Source organism: Archocentrus centrarchus, chromosome 12 (assembly GCF_007364275.1).
Source record: "Archocentrus centrarchus isolate MPI-CPG fArcCen1 chromosome 12, fArcCen1, whole genome shotgun sequence".
In the NCBI taxonomy this organism is placed as follows: Eukaryota; Metazoa; Chordata; class Actinopteri; order Cichliformes; family Cichlidae; genus Archocentrus; species Archocentrus centrarchus.
In genome coordinates this window covers 17,903,045-17,922,225 of record NC_044357.1, presented here as the reverse complement: position 1 = coordinate 17,922,225, position 19,181 = coordinate 17,903,045, and the positions used below count along the sequence as shown (strand labels likewise).

The window sequence follows — 19,181 nt, the reverse complement described above, 5'->3', positions numbered from 1 at the left end:
AACAAATGATCCAATGCATCCCACCTGGTCCTGGAGAACAGAGAGGTAACAGAGCGAGGTAACAATAGTGTGTGTGTATTTTATATATATATTAGAGAGAGAGAGAGAGAGAGAGAGAGAGCTCTGACATCTGCCTCTTTTTGCTTATGTTATACAACCAATATCAAGACAGTATGAAAAATAAAACAATAAATAAAAGTGACCTCCAGTTATATCCAGAACACTTTTAGGGCTTTTTTCCACTAAATAAAATTTCAAATACAATTTGCTTAGTCTTGTTGACATGCACAGAGAGCGAGTGACTCAGGCAGCTGGCTTGCCACCGTGCCAAGTTTATGACAAATCTTCTAGATAATTAGCTGCATTATGTGGCCTGCCTCCAGTGGCTTATTGGTTAAGAATTGAACAAAAGATATCACACTGCATAATACCCCGTTATTTTTTTATTTTTTTTTTTCTTCAGATTTTTCAGTAATTGTGACTGCATGTAAACAGCATTCCCTGAACAACAAAAACAAAAACATGAGTTAGGACCACATTTATAAATGCTTACATATATTGTCTCAAGCAATTGTTTGTTCATGCTTGATTTATAAAAGATATATAACATAATCTGCAAATTAATTCCCCACACCTTTATCTGATAATTCACATTCATCACATGTGCATCACAGATTTGGATGCATGTTTTTCCCAAATTGCAGTATCACTTACATCAGTCTACACTTTGCTTTGAAATAATAATTTTCAAGTAAAAGTAATGCCTGAAAAACAAAAGTGATTGATGTAACATATATATCCTCACGTAGCATAAATGTTCTGTTTTTCCTGAAGACAAGTCACACAACATCCTTGAAAAGACTCCTTTGAATTCACTCATTGGAAAAACATCACATCTGTCACCAAGCAACACACAAACACACCTCTTTCGTAAGTCTCTGTTCCACTTGCAACATTTGCAGCTTAAATTTGTTAGAACGCTCTCACTGCAGAGTGCACAGCATAGCAAACGCATGTCCCATGGGTCAGACAGGAAGGTTAAACAGGTATAGGGGAGGAGAAGATGAGGGAGGTCACTGCAGCTTATCTTCTTTTCTGTCATTCTGTCTGCTGCCCCTCAGGCCTAAGAAGAGAGCACACATGCACCCGTATACACATGTACATAAAACCACAGAGACATGCACCCACATACCCATGCACTGCATGCCATGGCAATGACCCACAACAACAGTATAAAGTGGTGTGAGAGACTTCTCATATCACTTGTCCCACAAGAAGACTGTTCGTACATATAAATCTGCATGATTGCCTTCCTACTTTCATTTTCATAAGATATGTCTGAGAAAAAAATACTGTGCTTTTTTAACTCCAATATGGGAGAGTAATCTCCCAGTGAGTGAGTACTTATACAAGTGAGGCATGCTAACTGGTCTATGACATTCAGATATTTGATCTTTTACATGCTTCAATGCAACAGCATGTAGTAACAACTGTCATTGTGTGTAAAAGCCAACCCAGCTGTGCATAAAAGAGTTTATGAGCCAGTAGAGAGTGCGCATGCAGCTCACAGCTTTCTCTCTCTCTCTCTCTCTTTAGCATTTCAGCTAGAACTCTACTTTAATTCACTGCCAGAACAAATGTCTACTTTTGATATTCAGTGTTGTGCTCTTTGGAACAGATGTTTGGACGAAATATCTTCAACACAGCTGGTTTTGCGACTTGGCATCATGTCATTACTTTGATTATGGCAGGCAATCCAACATGTCATCCTCATACACATCAAGCTACAAAATTCTCTGACGACAGATGGCCATCAAAACAAAATTCACTGTGGGATGAAGGCATTGTGTAGCTCTTCTTTTTTAGGTGCCACAAAGCTGGGGCTTTTGTGGAGGTTTCACAAATGTTTTATACATATAGTTTTTATGAACTCTTTGGGGAATTGTTATTCTCTTGACGATGAGACTGCGATTTTGCATCCCTGTGTGTACATATGTGATTTGGTTAAGACAAGGAATAGTTTACGGTCTGCTTAAAGATTAATAAACACCTGATGCTTTATGTTTTGTTAATTAACAGCATATTTGTGTCCTCCCAGATATGCTTAGAAATGTGAAATCCCTTTAAATACTTTTACTTCAAATTAGAGTATTTTATTCAATGTTCAGTTGAATTATATAATATATTCTATATGGATCTGTGAAGTGACTCCACCCTCCACCCGTCATGGATCAGTGATGGACTGGAGTTAACTACTGCATGTAAGCAGTGAAATAGTCACATCAGCCAGAATAAACTAAAGAAGGAATCCTATTTGTATGAAACCACATATATTAAGTGTTACCACTGCCTTTGTGCAACTCTGCTTCTATCTATATCTTTCTCCTCTGTGGTTTGGTTTCTTCTTCTGATTCCCCATTTCTGGTTCTCTCAGTCTGTCACGTTACATCTCCGTCATCTTCTCTTACCTGCAGCATAAGCAGGATTTGCCACAATAGGTAAGGTGTTAATATAATTTTCCTGACTTACATAATACCATCCTTACATAATCTCACAGAGGCAAAAACACCGGCAGACAAATAGCGACTGTTCCTGTCTGCAGCACTGCTTCCAGTGTTTACTGTTTACAAGGGATGGCAAATAGACCCGGGAGACAGTTTGGAGCAGATGCTGTGATTTCTTAGGATTTCCCTTGCTTAAGGTTTGTGAGATGGAATAAAGAACACTGGACACTGACAACACTCATGCAGTCTCACCCATGCATATTACCTTAACATCTGAATGCACATCATCAAAAATATGCCTGGAATATTGTGGTAAAAGATCTTGTAGAGCTTATTTTACACCAGTTTACAAAGACTTTCACATTAATTCCAATAGAGCAAGCCTTTACACAAATACAAACAGCCTCTGGTGAAATAGGGTATTACTAGGTCACTGACTCTGTAAAGGCTTAGATAATTTAAAACTAAACTGTCTTATTAGCAAACAGATTATATTTATTTAATCTATTTTTTTCACTTGTTGAGCTTCTGGTTTTTCTACTCTACCCGCTCTGCTGTTTAACTCAGCAAATCATATTTCTGTATTTACCCCTGTGTAGTAGCTTTAAGTACAAGGGTTATTATGTTAGAATATTCATGAATTGTAACAGATAATGATGTGCAAAATCCTGGAAACAAATTCCCAGCCCCTAATCCATCCATTCAAGAGCCCTGTAGTCTATTTTACATTTTAAATATACCTTATATTACTGACTTAAATATTATTGAATTAAATAAGCTAGAATTTCCTATTTATTTGACACCTTAGTTTCTGGAACAATTTTTACCATTATTCATAGTATGGTTCAGGAAGTCACCTGGTTTCTGTCACAGCATGACAGAGAACTCAGGTAAGTCCAGTTTTGCTTTCCTGATCATTCTCATATGTTCATTTCCCAGCAGCCTGAAGCTCAAACAACAGTCCTGGGAGAATGTAGTTCTGGCTTTAGCCCGCACTTTGCCTGTACTTTGAATAACTATCAAATAAGTCAGGTGAAGTGAAAGGATGAGATTTTTCCCTAGTCCTGAGTTTCTTATAAAAACTTTTGATGTCTCCAATCTGAGTTAAGTGCCAATCACAAATTGGCACTTAACCGCAATACATTCATACAACCAACACATAGAAAATACTACAATAAATATGTGAATCCAAACACACACAAACTGTTCAGTGCCTCAGTCCAGAAATAGAACTACACTGGTTTCCAAAGGAAAGAGCAGTCGGGCTGGCCTCCTGCACAACAACAGTTTCCCATGATTCTGTCAACATCCACTCAAATACATTTGGTTCATGGATAAAAACCCACACTATGCATGCATTATCCACTTCTCAATGCCCATAAGCTGACATTTAGTGCAAAGCACAAAGATTGAAAGGATATCCATTTTGTGACAACTGCTTGCATTCTCTGGACGCATCACATCATTAATAATGCTGCACCAGCGCAATCCAATGTCTCTCCTCAAATCTCTTTTCACGCTTCTTCCCAACATTTCTTGCACTTACAGGGCATCTCAAAAGGGTCAGTGTCATCTGGCAGCACAGCTAAAAATAATGTCATCTTTCTACAAATAATAGCTACATATAATCCACACATAACACATCTGATCATTCCCAAGTTGAACCATGAAGACAGATATTAATATATATCAGTTGTAAAATCAAACAAGACAGTACCATTTTATAATTCACATTTTTGATTGTCCTCTAAACACTTGCAGTGTATTATCAGTTGATCCAACAATAAGTAAATTATACTCTTTTGCAATATTTTATTTTACGAAGATAAGTGAGTCCTTTTGATTAGACATGTTCTTCAAGAATGTTGGTTTATATAACGACCTAAAATTACTAAGATAATATACAGTAGGGTCATAAATGTGATGTTAGGTTTCAGCTTAAATTTGCAATACACATCCCACTCTAAAATCATGTGAAATGTTTTTCTTTTACTTTAGAACTATAATTTGTTGAGATTTAAAATTAAATGAGGCAGCCTGTGGGTAGGTAATGGCATTCCACTTAAGCCTTTTTCTGCTTCAAATTAGAGCAATACCTTTATGACCAGTGGGGAAGAATCTTCACAGTCTCCTCTGCACAATAAAAAAAAAAGAAGAATAATCAAGAATGTCATTACATCCACTAGAATAAAAAGTGCTTCTAGACAATTACAATAAAAAGGCAAATACTTTTTCTCTGTGTGTCAACCTCACAGCTGCACAATTCTACAGTTACTTCCAAACCAGCATCACAATAAGCCTCAGTTTTTCTGAGCGTGACTGAGCATGTTGTTTCTCTGAAATATTTCACAGAAATATATATTTAAAAAAACAAGCTATTGAGCTGAGTGTGCCTTTACTAACTGTACACAAGACCATCAGTGAAAACCTTTAATCAGTACACAATATTTAGGTACTGCAAATCATTTTTACTCTTAATGCTGAATCACATATGTTTAAAGTTAGGTCAGTCTTGTGATAGCACAAAGAGTTTGACAAGTTTTCAGTGTAAACACATTATTTTTAAGGAGTTAATGCATAAATGTCATTAAACACGTGGGATGCACTGGGTTTTCCTCATCTGCCATGCAGAGTGCCTAAAGATAATGAGGGTCACATCTGACTGGTATGAGTTATGTTTCACAGTTACATAAGCTTTGCCTCTAGACAAATGCTGCACAATTACTTTGTGTAGAATGAATGTTGATTTTCACATCCAATTAGAAATAATTGGATCATGTAACTGAGCAAAATAGATGCTGAACATTTAAAAAAAAAAAAGATGGGCATATGACTTTATGTGTCTACATATGTAGTTCACTCAAGATGTTTTATTGAATTTGCCAGTTTAGGATTTGCTTCAAGTTGCGGATTTGTCATCAGTTGTCAGTAACAGCTTATACTCTAATGCATCAGTCATAGCAGCCATCATGTGTGACTGCATAGTTGATGTAATGTTCATCGTCATTATTACTAGCCTCTAGTATTGCCCATTGTCTTGCATGGACACACACACACACACAATCATTTTAGAGTGATTGTGATTTCATCTGCTCATCATAATGAGTGACACATCCTCATAATTATACTAGACTGGTGTTGTGGCTTGACTATGTCAACCTTGGCATGGTGTAATGGCATATTTTCCACATAATTTCCAGAACAAAGAACAAATATTGCCAAAGGTCAGTTTTATGTGAAAATTATTTAAAGTGAAGCAACACAGATGAAATCTACTTTAGGTAATAAAGTGTACATTACTAATTCTGATCAATTTATTTAACCAGCATCTGTGACATCACATTGTATTTTCCTGTACCAAACCCATCTCCAGCTCATACTCCCTTCTCCATGTTTTCTCTTCACCTCTCCAGACCTTCCCTCCTTTAATGTCTACCAAAATCTTGTTGAACCTTTCCTGTTGTTCATACTTGTTATCAATGATGGAAAAACAAAAACAGTACAGTGTTTGCAAGAGATGGGGGACAAGGAAGGAGAGAAGAAAGAAGGAGGGGAGTATAAGACCAAAGCTTAATTCAGACGCATGGGCTTAGAGACACAATAAGACCGAGTGCTTAGGGCTGTCCCACCTTCAAAATGTCAAGTGCATGAGGTCTCCCTTGGATTCATTTTTAGTTCCTTTTACCCGCTTTTCCAAGTCTGCATTTCTGCAAACTTTGCTGGAGGGAATTACCAACGGTTCATAGCATTGTGATGTTAAACACAGAGTTACTGGGGAAGCCTGAAACCATAAAAATAAGGAAAACAGTAAACAAAGAAGCATGGAAAGAGCAACCGGCACAAACATTACCAAAAGATGGGTCTTAATTAAATCCAAGGAATGCAGCATATGATGTATATAAAGCCTGGAAAAATCATTCACATCAGGCAATTGGTCAATTATTAGTTTGGCTGTGAAGAACATATAAGCATAAAATAATGTCCCACAACCAAAATACTACAAAACATGTTTTAGCTTCAGTTAATGTCACATGATATCAAGCATAATATAAATAACCAAAAAGTGCATAAGACAATGTCAGCTTTAGGGGCACTATTGTTGTAGAGTGCAACAAGGTGCAGTGTACAGAGTGCCATATGAACAGATCAGATCTCTGGCTAGACCCCACACAAAGCTGTGATGCTGAAAAAATAATTTGCTGACTCTAACTTTGCAATTGCAATTACACTGTAATGAGTTTTTCCATTTAAACTGGTCATACGGTTGTGTTTTTAATCCTTGTATATCTGTATGCAAGTTCTAAATTCACAGACATTCAATTCTCTATTGTGTGCACTACTTAAAATATGCAGCATCTACGAGTGTGTTTTGTGATTTGTTTGCTATTTCTGAAGTACTGTGTGATGAATGCTCAGTAGTGTTTTTGCTTTGACTGGCTGTTTGTAAGATCTTGTGTTTAAAGTTTTAATAAAGAGGGAGCGGGTTTCGAGAAATGTGTTTTAGCAATTGTGAAAAACTGATATTTGTTGATCACTTCATTCTTCAGTTCTTTAATGCTTCCTGCATTTAAACACTTTTTAACCAGTGATTTGTTTATTTTTGCTCCGTTTTACAGTTTGGACTGCCTGATTTTGACCCACATCTGTCTCATCATCCTGTAAGCGTTTGCTTGACTTTGTGTTAAATTTATCACTAAAATGTAAATATATATACAAATAATAAACAATGTAAGATATAAATATCACTATTTACCAGTTCACTTCCTAGCACCAGTTATGGCAATTCCAACTCACCACTTGGGAGCCACATTTTAACCTCAGTGTGAAGAACAATGCTAAAACTCATCTCTTTCATCCTACCAGAGACAAGTGAAAACAAGCAGTTTGTTTTAAAGTTACTGAAATGATTCATACAAATTATATCTTTGAATAGAGTCAAGCAATGTCCTTAAAAATCAGACTTTAAAACATTTGCCTCATTTTAAATTATCAGAGCATCTATCCAGTTCCAAAACACCACTTTTAAGTCACTGTGTGGGGCACTTTAAATACCATCCACTTTGCTATATAAGATCAAATCCCTCCTAAATAACCTCAACCATACAACTGAACAGAATAAAATGAATTCAATATTTAAATATTGTGAGAAGCCTAAATATATTAGGGTAAGATGTGAAATATTAACAGTTAACTCAAATGTGTGCAAAGATTCACTGTCACATGAGGACAATTTGGTTTAGAGGCTGGATTTCAAAAAAATATATAATAACCGCAATAGATATCACGTGAGCACAAATCCAATAAGTACTAGCAAAGAATTCGCAAAGTGTCATATTTTAAAACCAACCCTTGCCTTTACATTCCCTACAGACATGCATTAGTTTCTCAAGATGCTCTGCTAATAATGTCAGAGTCTTTTATTTCTTTTGTTTTTTTTTTTTTTTTTTCTTTTGTCAGAATTACTGCAAATATATACCTCACCTTTTGGCAGACACTGTGTCCTTAGGGTGAACACTGTCTGGGGTTAGGCAATCACACACATAAAACTAGAAGACAAAAAAGAGACACATGCTCAAATGGCACAAATGAGCATAAATACAATGTGTACAGTGTATAAAAATAAATATTTGAACAGTCCAGGCATCACCCCAGTGAGCTAGTTGAAGATGTGATTAGCCAGCAATTAGCCAACACAAGGTGATCAAAGTAGTCAAGACATTAGAAAACTGGAAGAAGTGCATTCCCACGCTGGAGTAGTTGAAAAGATGAAGGCTTGTTTAGACTAGATAGTATCAACATGCATAAAATAATTCAGAGTTTAGTGTTACACCTACTCAAAAACAACACAGCCACAGAAAAAACATACAAATGTGGATTTATATATGACTTTCCCAACATTCATATGTAGTCCCAAGTACAAAAGCACATGAAGTACTTCATCAACCTTGAGTTGTTTTGTGAACCTATTTTTTTCCTTTATTTTTTTTTCTTTTGGTATCCTCTTTGTGCGCAGGCTTTAAGAGCTGCCTCAATAAAAGTCTGTGATTTGTGAGGGGGTCGAGTAAATCGCATGCACGTAAGCCATGTATCCTGTAACTTATTCTCATTTCCGTTTTGCCCTTCAGACCTCTCAAACCCGCATCCTAAAGTGTTTTTTTTTTTTCTCCATTGTTTCTGTGTTTGACCAAATATTAAGCAAAATATCTGTGATTAAAAAAAAATAAATAAATAAAAATAAAAATTCCTTTCCTTGTTAATCAGATATTGTTAGGCAGTTTTCACGACATTATTCTTTTTTTCTCCTTACCTCAAGCTCCCATTCAGTGAAACAGAGAGGCCATTTACCCTCCTAGACCATGAGACCATTTTAAATTGATTACTTTAACCTTTCATATATGGTACCTGTTTTCCTTGTTTCCCTCTTCCTCCATCGCCTCCTACTCCCCTATTTGTCTCCAGTCACAGCTCAACAAGGTTTTCTTTATTTTACCCTCTGGTTTGTCTCTTCTCATCATTTCTCTCATGTTTTTCCTTCACCTTGTCCCCTGTTACTCAATTCTAATATCTTTAGACTGCCAACACAAATGAGTCTATAGACCTGAGAAGATGAGTAAAGACTTTTTTTAAAAATTGTACCATATCCTGTTTGTCCTCTTTTCCTTCCCCAGTGTGTCTTATTTTGTCACGCTGAATGCTTTCCGTATTCCTCTTTTACTGTTCCCCATGCCCTCTACAAAGTTTGAGTTTTTTCTCCTTTTGTGATTTTATTATATGTAGATCTTTGTGGGAATACAGTACATTTAAATCTGCCTCTTTTACCACAGTATTTAATGTTTAACACTAATGTGTAGAGTTTTCAGATACAGTAAAATATCAAAAAGCTAGTAATGCTAACATCAGGAGGATATCATGCAACAGTAAAAATTTCTTAGCATTATTACAAATACTGTGGCAAACGCTAATAGACATTTCAGTCACAATGCTTACTGTGCTACATGTGTGGATTAGCACCAAAACACAATCTACATCCAACCATTTTTAACTGTTTAGTGATGAACTATTAGACCAATTATTTTTTAAGATAATGACACAAATAAAACATTAGGAATCAATATTTGACCTAAAAGTTAATATACTTAATTTTCAAATAGTTAAAAAAAGTTACTTTTCAAACAAAGTTACTGACTAGCTAATCAGTGTTTTTGAACCATTTGATAGTGAAAGTTTTAATTTAAGCATTGATGAGTCTTATCTAAAACCTACAGATAATATTTTTTTAAACCACAACTGTGATCATCTACTACGAATACCAAAAAGTTGTAGTACACTAACATTATTAAGATATATGACAACGCTTAAAACTGCAAATATTTTCCCATCCATTTAAGAGATAGACGGGAAAGCATCATCAGTCCTGACCAGCTTTTGCCCTGGACATGTTTAGCTCTTCCCTATGAACCTACACTATGAAGTGAGTTCAGCACACCCCGGGTATCTTTCCATTATCTGGATTCACGTTAACATTTCTGATCAGGATCAGCAGTCACACAAACTGGTTATCAACCTGCTAAGTTAACCCACTGTTTCCTGATCTAGGTACAAGTGCGTTCACATGAAATGGGTGGTGTTGGCAACATCTGACCAATCATACTGATTATTGTACCAGCAGCTGAACGGCTAATTTTACAAGGGAAGCATAAATTATAATAATGAAAAAAACATGGAGAGGTTATACACAACATGGAATGAAAGAACACAGCTGCTGCAGATAAATCAGCGGTGTGAGAGGAAAAGCACTGTACAGTAGTTTAGTGTTAGAAGCACGAATGTGTGTGCACTTTAAAGATTTTGGTCAGTAAGCTTGGAAAAGAGCTGCTATATTAATAAACTGCCTATATGAAGGCAGGGAGAAGCTGCCAAAAATGCCAATCGTGTGAGTTAACGGAATTATCGATGTCAAAACTTTATCATTAAAACATGAGAGAAGTTATACTCAAATATTCCATTAATGTTCAAATTTACATAAGACAGTTTTAGTTTGTATTCTTTCAGCTGCAGCCTCAATTGGGTTTAATGATCTGAGAGCAAGTAAAGATTAAAAACAAAATAAAAAAAAAAAAAAATCTAATTTAGGGGCAGACTCAAATGTAAATGCTGTCTCCAGGTGTACAACAGGAGGAGTGACACACCTGGAAGTGTCGGGCCTGTGATGTGCCCCTCTGTGGCACAAATAATGTGTTGCATCTTATTGTGACACCTGATTGCTCTGCAAATAATAAATACAGGACAAATTGTGTATTTTCTCATTATAAGCAATAAAGTTTAAATTATGGGCATGGACCTATGTGTTCTTTCGGTGATTCAAAGCTTGGAGGGTGACATGTTTGTGAGCTGGACGTTCAAATCAGCTGAAAGGTCTGCCAGGGGCGGGGTTTGTTGTGCCGGCACCACTTCTTGTTTATTTGTGTTTTGCTTTCCTTTTGTCTCCTCATTTATTTTTGGGTTTTAGCTTCTCCTTTCAGATTCATTTGGTTGGTTGTTTTTCCATCAGGTTTCCTTGGACAGTCAGTGAGCTTTGCAGGCTGTAGAACATTTTATTCTTCTTCAAGTTTCATTAAAGTTCACCTTGGACTGCCTTATCTTTCTCTCTGTGCAGCACTTGGGATGTCATTTTGAATTAAATATAACAATTTTGAAGAATTAGTCCACATAGTTTCACCTTTACCTTTTATTTTATTTTATTTTTTTATCCTCATTCTGCTTCCTTCTGTTGGGATATACTCATTTCAAATTTCATCATTGACTGCCTTATATGAACTTTCTATGCTTTCTTCATTCATTTTCATCTATTCTCCACTGATTAACAACCTCCTCTGCTACTTAACTAACCAGATCAATATCCCAGAAGTTTAATTTACTTGATGCTATACTCTGATTAAAAAGTGTCCATTTATTTATTTATTTATTAGCAGTGTATTAACTAGCTGAAATAACTTAGGTTTTCATCATACTGACCTTCCTCACTTACTTTTATTGCCCTTCTCCTATCAACCATTACCACTCTTACAACAGCAGCAACATAACTGATTTAAATCTTTGGAAAAGTAATCAGCAAGAAATAAAAGCTTTTACTGGTGTTATTCTTTCCACTTTATTCATCATTCCATGACTGTAGTCAAAAGCTTTTCTCTCGATCCCGTTTAAGTTTTATCGGGCTACAAAGAAGTTCGACCCTATGCATTCCTCTTCTGTCTTTCCGTCCCTTGTTTTCTCACTAGTATAATGCAGAACAATCAGTTTAGTGTCATGGAGTGATGATCAGTGAAGCCATTTAAGTTTTATTGTCCATCAGAATTAATCTGGTCAATACAGGTCAGCATGGAGATGAAGCTGATAGCGGTGAGTCAGAACTGATTCCAAATCCATAAAACTCTAAATTTTATTATGCCTATAAAACCTTTGTATACATCGTTAATTTTGCACCCACTCTTGCGATGTGAATGCATAATATATTCTCAGCTCAACCAGATTGTTTTATCAGCAAAAATTGGGACACATTGGACTATACATTTTAAAAATACCAAATATTTATCTAAATACACACTCACATTCATATAATATGCATACATGCAAACACAAATAAAGCAATATATGCAATACTAGCAGTTTTGCTGATTCAACTGTCCTTCACCCAAACATCTTTGAAGCAGCTTGACCACAATATTTCTATTCAGCTATAGATTAGTGCTTTTGGGTGACTGTGTGTTTGCTTGTATGGAAGTGTTTACACATTTGCACTTGGAGAGGTTTTTAGGATTCTACAAGAGCAGCTGGCATGTAGGAGAAAAAGGACAGTGCGGCGAGAGGAATGAGGTAGACGTGGGTTGAGGAAGTGTGGAACGGTCTGGATTGGAAGTAAACATTTCTAAAGGAGAAAGTTGGAAGTTTTTTTTTAAAAAACAAGACTGCCTCTACTGGCAGTGCAACAGTACTTTTATTCTACCCAGGGAACAATTACCACTTGCTCAGTGTTTCCATCTTAATCTATTTGTTCCTACTGTATCTTTCAGTGCTTTTTTTCTCTATCCATCTTTTTCGTTTACTTCAGTTTTTGTCTAGCCTTCCACGTGTGCCTTCTTTTATTTCTCTAATTCTTTTGTTGGCATTTTTTAGATGGGCCCTGTTTTTGTCTCCTGATATTAGAGCACTTCTATAGCTAGTGGACTGCACATGTGTGCTGAGTGCAAATGAATATAATGCATTTACTTAATGGAGAATGCTTTGCTCAAGATATTCAAGTAATGTTTACTTGCTCTGAGCCATAGAATTTGTGTGTCACTTCAAGTGCAGGTGTTTACAGTGCAATGAGTGATATACCATGTGGAGTCAGAGAGATGCATGACCAGACACTTCTGTTATGACAGATAGCAATGAAAAACCACTTCTCGGCTAGCACCAACTATTGACATTGCCTTCTTTTGCCATCATTCTTGTGTCAAGCAGTAAATTACTCACACTGAATACATGCTGCAAAGCCTGAATGGCATGATGGTGTTAAGGGCAACAATTCAGGCAGCATCTCTGAACTTGTTTTTGCTCATGACTATATGTACTGTATACTCTTGTTCCTTGTTTATTTAATATTTAACAATTTGGTTATTTCAACTTTACTGCATTTTAAAAGCTTTTTAAAAACTCTCCATTGTCTAGTTTGGGAAGTTCATCCATCACTTTGACACAAAACAGTACATTTAAATGCAATGCATAGATGGCATAATCGGATTTTCACGAAGTAATTAGTATAAATGAATGTGACACCCTAACATGACTGACTTTTGTCCAGCTTTCTTTAGCACACTTGATATAACAAAGTAACAAGTACAGAACAGATGGTGTTTATGCCCACCAGAAATGAACCTGCTGCCGCAGGGACACATACCGGTCGTACAAGGTTTACCTTATGCTTCCTGTTTGTCACGGCTTTTGTGGTGTCCTTTGAAATTAAGGTACGTGAACATGTGAGGTTGCTAAGAACAAAATTTTGTGTCAAGTATCCCTGAATTCAGTACCTGGTGAAGATTGCCTTTGTGTTATTCTTTGCAGAAATGATATGTTATGGTGATATTGTTGTCTGAATCAGAATTCAGAACTTGACCCATGGGGTTGCTTCAGTGTACAGCCAGGTAACCTCTTTTCTTTTCATCTCTGATATTTAAATACAATGTGCTTAGGGACCATGCTAAAGGTTATTGCTATAGGAATATGCTGTTGCTTTGCTGCTCCCAGTTTTATTCCTCTGATTGTTGCTCTTCTACATTTTGATCTTGGTTTAACACCATTGTTGGTTTTTAACAAAGATTGTGGGTTTTTTATTATTGTTATTTTAATTGAGGAAGATTAATTAATTGTAACAGAATTTTAAACAATGTTAGAAATGAACACTGCTAGTTGAAGGAGCCAATTAAGCCCAGTAAAAGGATGCTTAAGTAATTTGTTTCATGTTTTGCATGCCTTGCATATATATGTGGATTTCCTGTGTATTAATTTGGAGTGGCAGAAGGCCAGTTTTAATATGCTGTATGCTGCGTGGCTGCCTTTCAAACTGTGCTGTGTCATCTCAATAAGTCATTAAACTCAGTCCTGTTTTAATATGTTTTCATTTAACTGTTTAATTAATTTATTTTTATTACCCAATAGTAGTGGTTGGTGTTACAGATTTTAATAGTGCATCAAATAGTTTTAGGGAGAATTTTAGTTTAGATGGATAACTGGATTATGCAGGTATTGTTATGAATCGAGGGGAAAAAAGACCTACACGCAAGACTCAGAGTTACAGCCTTTCATGTAAATTAAATGAAAAATCTAGCTTTCTATTTAGGTTGAGGTAAAGTCCAGAAAAAAAAAAAAAAAAAAAGACAGAACAGCAACTCCAGAATATCAGAGGAAACATAAGAATCCAAAAATATCAAAAATATCAAGAGAGAACAAGCAGACAGTGAGACAGGAGAATACAGGAGGGGAAGTAACATGAAATACAAGACACAAAAGGCAAATCACTACAAAGATAAAACAGGAAGTAATTAACAATAACTGAAAACCGGGAAAGACTAATGAATAAACTTTACATGGGGGAAGAAGGAAGACAGGGAAACATTGACAGGACTCGTCAAATAGCAATTGCAAACTACTGTATAACTACAATATATACAGAACTGATGGCTAAATACTCAGGAATGATTGAAAATTGTAACTTAAACCACAACAAAACTAGGAACCAAAAGCCTACAACAAGCTCAAAACCCTGAGTACCTCAGGTATCATGACTATTATAGGGAAATTTTACCAGTGACCTGTTATGATTTCATTGATACTTTAAGGTTGTACTGTGAAGGAAGTCCAAGGCAGGCAGGTTTTCTTTGCACTAGCTGGCTTGACAAAACCTACTACTTAAGTTGGCAATAATGGGTATGACAGTGGTTAACACCTTTATCTGTTCTGGGCTCATAAAATATCACAAAGAACATAAAAAAGTAAAACAGTAAAATGCAACATTGTTGCAAAACAGACAAGAGGTTAATTAATGCTGGAGAAAATTGTTAATCTTGGGATTTTGTGCACAGAGCAGTAAAATAAACATTTTAATTCTAATTAATTATTTTAATACGGAGTGCACTCGCAGTGATGTTATTTCTAATGTCAAGGCTGCACATCAGAGCTCTGAAGCTTTATTTTCAGCTTCTCAGAAATCCTGTATAACTAAGCTAGTTGCCCTGTGTGTTGCAAGCTAATGTAAAGTTTAGAAGTCATGTTTGAGTCAATTTACAAAAATCTGTTTAGGATGCTTGAACAGATAATTTAATGCACTTACATTTAATAATTTGTTCCATATTTAATTGTTTACATATGGGCCTTTCCAGCCTATATTAATTAGTGGTTTTCCTTCTGGCTTCTGATTGATTAGTTCAGCCACAAGTATGTTAGACCAAAAAATGTGGAAGGGTTGATGGAGTGTGGCAAGAGAAGAGGTGCTGTTTAAGAAAGTTATTCATCTCCATTTTGCTGTTTTTTTTAACCAAGAGTGATCCTGTCATATTTAGAGGAGGCTGCAGGTTGAGGACCCAAATATAGGACTCACAGAAAGAGACTAAGTTCAAACAAAAGGTGAGCATTTATTTGGCTGATCAGAGACCCAAACATAAATCCACAACTGAGACAAAACTGACTCCATAAAGTAACAAGAATCCAGAGGCCTGTAATATGAAGCAGGATTTTGGCTTATCCAGAAAACTTCAGGGTTAACCCTGGGTTTTCTGTACCACGGGGTTAACTTCTGACCTAACCTGCTGCAGAGCAGGTTAACTTCCAGATTAAAGATCATCAGGCATGAAATCACTGCCTACTAACCAATCAATTCTCTAGAAAAAAACATCACCATTCCTGGAAGATCCCTCTGACCTCTGCGGAGAGATTTTTTTTAGTAGTGTTTAGAGCAGGGATCCTCAAATCCAGGCCTTGAAGTCCGGTGTCCTGCACCTTTTAGATGTGTCTCTACTTCAATACACCTGAGTCAAGAAGTCATTAGCAGGACTCTGGAGAACTTGACTGCATACTGAGGAGGTAATTCAGCCATTTGATTCAGGTGTGTGGGATCAGGGACACATCTAAAACCTACAGGACACTGGCCCGCGAGGCCTGGATTTGAGGATCCTAGGTTTAGAGTCTTTGTGTTTCCCTGATGAGCTTCAGCAATGAATATAGATTCTTAGACGCAACTTTATTCCTTGATATTATTATTTATTTATTTTTTTTCTGTTGGAAGTAAATAATTTTTTTGTCATATAAACGTTAATATATGATCTGAAAACAGGAAACCTACACTGTAACTTTTTATGTAGACTAAGTTCATGTTTGAATTCTGGTTTTAAATTTAAACATTGCTCTCAAACCCTTAACCAGCACCAAGCCTTCATGTGAGAGAACAAAAACTAAAACTGTTTCAGTTTAAAATCATCTGAAAGCACTGCTCCCTGATTCTTTTTTGACAGCATGCTTTAAGCACAATATTTAATTTCTCTGCTAGGGTAATATGTTTTATATGTGCAGCTTGTTAATCTGTGCCTTACTAAAACAACTGAATGAAGCGCAAACTGTGTGTTGATACCTTGGGTATGCTGAACTCACTTCATAGTACAGGGCCCAGGAAAATCCAGGGAAGCATGCAGGGCAACAAACAGGCAGTTAACAGTAAGTGAAGACACCTGTGGAACTAATCACAGCTGAAGTAAATTTGAATGATGAGACAAAGGGAAGTAAAACTAAAAGCAAAGCATGGGAGAGAAAGACTTACCAAAATAAAACAGGAAGTACCCAACAAAACACAGAAATAAGACTAACACATGGAACTTGACACAGGGAAACACTAGGACATAAGGGACCACCCCTAACCAGAATAAATGAATGGAAATAACCTGAAACTACAAACTCATTAGTTCTTAGGCTGAAGATACAAAATAAGAACATGAATCTCAAATGTAACAGTGAAAACACTAGGAGTCAAACAGAAGACCCAATGATAAACAATAATTCATCCATCCATTTTCTTCCGCTTATCCTTTTCAGGGTCACGGGAGGTGGAGCCTATCCCAGCTGACCCAGGACAGATATATTATCACTTAATGAAGCCTCATGTTACATTGGTGTTATGGCAGCAGGCAGGTATAATGTTTAAAGTTCAATCCATAAATGATCCATAGCTGTGGAGAAGCCTCAGCAGTGCACAGACTGGCATTACCCTTCAGAAGTATTTAAAATCATTAGTTAGCTTGTTAACTATCATTGCACACAACCAGGTTTTGATTTACAAGCCTTAAAACAAGCAAGACCAGATCTAAAAGGTAACAGCACACACACACACACACACACACAAGCACACAAACTGTTAGCACAGCAGTGTTATCAGAGGGAATTAGTCACACATGGCAAAAGAACCAGAATGATGGAAGACAGAGGGTGAAGAGCATGGAACAGAATGGGGCCATGAAATGGAGATAAAGATGACAGGGTGAACAGAGATCAAGACACAGGAGAGAAGGGAGAGTGGTCTGCTGGATAACCTGTCTTTGTTTGGGGGAAGAAAAAAAAAAACCACAGTCACATCACACAGCGAACAACCAGACCAGGGGACTCATTTGAAAAAATTGTTTTTAGATTTATGCTTGAACTTAGTTTGACAGTGTGCTTATGTTCAATTCATGCCCAGAATAAAAAAGCTTGCTGAAGCTGAAGCTCAAGAATCCTTTGAGAATCCCTTTATGTATGTATCATCCTTTATCCAGAGTACATTTGTTTTGCACTCGAAAGCGATTCACAATTTAAGTCCTGATGTTGAGAAATATCCACACATTAAAACAGGATCAACTTTGTGTTGACTGTCAGAAGCAAACAAATTGACTGGAGTTACTAAGAGACTGTAATAATCGAACTCAGATGTAAAACTGATTTTATTTATTTATTTATTTTTTTTTCTTTTGGAAGTACGCAGAAAAGGGAATAGGGGCTTAAAAAAGGAAAAATTTATACCATCCCTGATTTTAAAAGTTGTGTTTGGCACTCAACAACAGCATAGTTTATTCCCCTTACAGGCATAGGCTTTTACTTTCTCTCCATCTCACCAACAGGTACACCCATAAACAAATAAATGCATTCTTTCCTTTAGAGACTAACACACACCACACTCTCTATTCATGAAGGCACACTGGCACACTCCCCTTGCGGGTGGGCTAGATGAATGGCTCAGCTGTCCGTCGTTGACAGCAGGATTGATGTTGTCTGATTCCCAGGTGCCTCATTTGACCACAGTCAGAATAGACCTCTTCTCCACGCTTCACTGACCTACTCCATGCATGTGTGTGTGTGAAAATGTTAGTGAGAGAAAGACTGAGAGACAGGGGGAAACGATTGAGTCAGGTCTCTCTGGGTCAATCACTATGCTTTAATAAGCAATTATTAGGGGGGCACAGCAGGATGGAGGGATGAAAGAAACATATAAATCAACCAAAGGAAACATGGCAGTTGTGTACTTAGCTACCTGTCTATGCATACTATAATACTATTTCATATCTTCTATTTACCGTATTAGTTATGTGAAGACATACAAACCTATATATTCAGTCATGAAAGCCAAAACAAAGTGCAGCACGGCTCACATTTTTATCACGAATAAAGCTACATAACTGAAAATGTCATTTTTTTAAAATCTAACTTTATTAATTCACACAAAGTTCAAGCTTAGACATTCTTAGTTCTTAAAACTGGTTCTTCTAGCTCAAACCCCATTTCATCGTACAAATTCAACATATTTTTCACAAAAAACCCAAACAGAATAAGACCCAGCGATCGAACGAACCATACATTCCCTGAAAAACTACAACTTGTGCACTTCAGGACTTCTAATTCTCAGCCAGTCCAGTATATGATTTTTTTGCCCACTCGTTGGCAGTAAATTTTCATTAATCACAAAGTTTCACAGTGTGAAACACACTATATTGCCAGAAGTATTCCCTTGTCTGACTTCACATGCATATGAACCTAAAGGACACCCCGTTCTTAATCCATAGGGTTTAATATGTTCCCCTTTTGCAGCCTGTCTCACAGTCTCTGCTCTAATTCATCCCAAAG

The 19,181-nt window shown here is 36.6% G+C and overlaps 1 long non-coding RNA gene across 1 annotated transcript; it reads right to left on the bottom strand.

The window, feature by feature from the left end:
* Nucleotides 1–1,051: 1,051 nt before the first annotated feature.
* LOC115788994 (uncharacterized) lies at nt 1,052–16,728 on the bottom strand. The gene is made up of 3 exons (XR_004020661.1): nt 16,686–16,728; nt 7,986–8,050; nt 1,052–1,123 (listed from the first exon to the last, which is right to left on the bottom strand). It is a non-coding gene; the product is annotated as an uncharacterized LOC115788994 (long non-coding RNA).
* Nucleotides 16,729–19,181: the final 2,453 nt, after the last annotated feature.